This window comes from Oenanthe melanoleuca, chromosome 5 (assembly GCF_029582105.1).
Source record: "Oenanthe melanoleuca isolate GR-GAL-2019-014 chromosome 5, OMel1.0, whole genome shotgun sequence".
Taxonomy (NCBI): domain Eukaryota; kingdom Metazoa; phylum Chordata; class Aves; order Passeriformes; family Muscicapidae; genus Oenanthe; species Oenanthe melanoleuca.
Window position 1 is genome coordinate 60,591,265 of NC_079339.1, and position 3,470 is coordinate 60,594,734.

The 3,470-nt window shown below is 51.8% G+C and overlaps 1 long non-coding RNA gene across 1 annotated transcript in view; it reads left to right on the top strand.

Moving 5' to 3' along the window:
• The first annotated feature begins 1,371 nt into the window (after positions 1 to 1,371).
• LOC130254070 (uncharacterized) overlaps positions 1,372 to 3,470 on the top strand; it is a 2,790-nt gene continuing 691 nt past the window's right edge. Inside the window, exons 1-2 of the long non-coding RNA XR_008840641.1 lie at positions 1,372 to 1,476; positions 3,290 to 3,470. The exon at positions 3,290 to 3,470 is cut by the window's right edge and continues 251 nt beyond it. This is a non-coding gene — a long non-coding RNA (uncharacterized LOC130254070). The remainder of the gene's footprint in view (positions 1,477 to 3,289) is intronic.

Below are 3,470 nucleotides of genomic sequence, written 5' to 3' on the forward strand. Positions count from 1 at the left end.
GTTGAATCTAATAAAGATACCCCACTCCTTCTCCCCCCCAACCCCCTCCCCCCCGGCTCCTGTCTTTATTTGGTATGATTTATTCATTTTCTTCACTGTCTTTCTTGCTTTGCTTCTCACTTTACCTTTCAGTCTATTTCTGGCTTTGCTTTTCTATTTTGAACTCTCTGTGTCTCTCTGGTTCTCTAAGTCTCTCCCTATATCCTTATTTCCCTCTACCACTCTTTCTCTGTAAGTCTGTTTCTTTTTCTCTAACTGTATATTACTATTTTCCTTTAACCCGTAAGTCTTTTGCTTTCTCTCTCTGACTGTGTTTCTTTTTCTCTCTCTCTATTTTCCTCTCCCTTTATATTATCTCCCTTTCTGTTTCTCATTCTATTTCCCTGTTTCTCTCTATTTCCCTCTTTTTCGTTCTCTCTCCCCCTCTGTTTCTCTAATTCTATTTCTTTCTCCTCCTCTGTTTCTCTAACTCTCTTTCCCCCTATTTCTTTCTCTCCCCCTCTCTTTCTCTAACCGTATTTCTTTCTCTCTCCCTCTGTTTCCCTATAAATCTACTTCCCTGTCACTGTCTTGTCCCCTATTTCTTGCTCTCTCTAACTCTTTCTTTCTCTATCTCGCTCTATTTCCCTTTTTCTAAGTTTCTTTTCCTTTCTAGCTTTAAAAAAGCAGCAGTAGAAACTGTCAGGCTCCCTGGGAGTAAATTTAAAAAATTTAAAAAACTTTTAAACATTTAAATAAAAAAATTTACTCTCCGAGAGCCTGAAATTTTCTACTGCTGCACCAGGCATTTAATTTTCTTCTTCTTTTAATACATACAAACTATAGACCTTAATCAGTGACTCCACCTGCCCAAGGAAGGAGCCCCCGCCCCCAGGAAAAGAAGCCCCGTCCCAAGGGTCAGAGGCCACACCTCTGTAGGTGGAGGCCCTGCCCCTGGGGCGTGGCCCCTCCCCGGTGGGCGTGGCCTTCTTTCCTGGAGGGCGAGGGCTCCTTCCCATTGGGCGTGGTCTCATTTGCTGAGGCCTATTCCCTGGTGGGCGGGGCCACCTTCCTTGGGGGCTGAGGCCTCTTACCTGGTGGACGGAACCTCCTCTCCTAGGGGCGTGGCCTCCTTTCCTGGGGCGTGGTCCCTCCCTCCCCCCGGTGGGCTTTGCCTCTCCTCCGGTGTGCGCAATTAGGGTGATGAGGGAACAGAGCCCCAGGTGTGAGCACTTACGGTGAGCAGTCACAGGTATTTGCAGTGACCATGGGGAGGGGACAGGTCCTGCTGGGGGCTGTTTTAGGGGGAGGGTTTCACTGCTCTCTTCGGTATAAAGCTGGTGGAGAGAGGGGCTTATGGGGTGGGCTTCTGTGGGTACCTCGTGGAACGGAGGTGAGAGCACCTCACAGGATCTGGGCGAGCACTGGCATGTGGATCACTGCTTCAGGGAGGTACTGAGGGACAAACTTCTGTGCGAGAAAGCAACTGCTGAACAGGTGAGCCGGTGTGGCTTTGTAGTGGGAACTTGTCTCTTTTCCCTTGTCAATTTTATCTTGTCCATCCCTCCCTGGTGCCCCCAGAAAAAAATGGGGGCTATGAGGACAAAATAAATTTAAATTGAGGGGAGTGACTCCGCTTCCGTTATTGTGTGTGTTTTAACTGCGGGAAATAGCCCTCCACCTGTGATTTTAAGGGGACGGACAGAGGCGTGCGGGTGCGAACCGTGTAGAGACGAGCCGAGCTGTGCAGGAGGGGCTGGCGGGTACGGCGGCACGGAGCCGAGCACGTCTCGGCCGCTCTGCCCGCTCCGGAGGGGGCTCGAGGGCCAGCGGGGTCGCCTGGGTCCGGTGCCGGCCCCGCTGGCCGGGCAGGGCCGGGCGCGGTTGTCCCGGCGCAGTCCCCGCCTGCCAGAGGAGCCGCCTAGGGAGCGGCGTTCGCCCTGGGGCCGCTCCGCGCCGGCTCCCGCCCCGCTCCGGCGCCTCTCCGCGCCGGCTCCCGCCCCCCCCCACCGGCGCCTCTCCGCGCCGGCTCCCGCCCCCCCCCACCGGCGCCTCTCCGCGCCGGCTGCCGCCCCCCCCACCGGCGCCTCTCCGCGCCGGCTCCCGCCCCGCTCCGAGCTGGCTCCCGTCCCGCGCCTCCTCTCGCCCGGCACCGCCCCACGCTGGCTCCCGCCCGGCGCCGCGAGCGCGGGACCGTGCCGGCATACGGCGCTGGGGACGCCTGTGGCTAGTCAGCTTCAGATTGTGCGTGTAAAAGCCATGGAAGGGAAGAAAGGGGAAAAGGAAGCTGGACGGGGGGCTCGTTTTGTTTCTGTCAACTCCTGGCTTGGGACAGCTGCAGAGCACTTCGGTTTGAAATAATGCTGCCCCAATCCAGTGAACTTGAATCTTTTTTGGGAACTTTTGGATCCCTCCGATCCTTTACCTGCAAGCTGTGGGCTCAGAAACACTTGCCCCTTCTCGATGGGTTTTTACACATACAAATTAATTTTCTTAGAGAAGCTATCAGGTGTAATGAAAACTTACAGAAAGTGGGTAGCTGGCACACCAGCGTCTAGTAGGTCTTGGGTTTTTCTTCTTTTCTTTAACTTGTTCTTTAGAGGACTCTTCAACTGGAAAATGGAATGGGGTGGGAGTTGCTTTCCATTTTTTTTAAGTATTGCTGTGGGTTTTGGTATGTCAAGTGACACCACAAAAATAGGTTTGGAAGAACTGAGCTTCAGGACTCTGCACTTTATTCTTTTAATGTGTTTGTGTGGGTGCAGGAAATGCCAAATGCCAAAGCAATTCTGTGTCTGTAACATTAAGCGCAACATCTTTATGTCAAGTGGTCGGTGTGGGGTTTTCACGTCAGTTTTTATGGCCTTTCTTGTGCCCCAAAAGCCACAAGGAACCTGCCAGAAGCAGGCCTTCATTGCATAGCTGGGATTTCAACTTGCTCTTGGATTCTTCTCTCCAATCTTTTTTGGAATTCTTGTGCCAGATTGGGGCTCTGACCCCCGAGCCATACAGGGTCTGTTGCCTTCCTAAATTGGAATGAAATTGGCCAAGTCTGTCAGGAAAACAAAACCATTCTGGGATTTGTTTGGCCAAAGATGGACCGTGAAGATGCCCGTACTAGCAGTGGGTGTGAGAGCTGATACTTTTGGGTTGTGTGTCCTTCCTGCTTTCACCTGGGCTGGAAGGATGGGCATGGCCTGTATTTGTCATATGAAAGTGATGTTACTAAATTTGTCCATAAGTTTTGATTATTATTATTCATTTTCTGTCAGAAAAAATTTTCATTTTGCCTTTCCCATGTTGTTTTCAGGTCCTGCCCTGGATGGACAGCTGTGGTCTAAGACAGCGATTCCCTAGGAGGAAGGAGAGCCTTTGCCTCATCTGCACAGCTCAGGTGGATGTGACAGAATTGGTGTGCCCTGAGATGGTCAGTCACAGTTTGCCTTTTTTAGGGGAACCATAAATGATGACTGTGTTAAAGGAATTTTTTT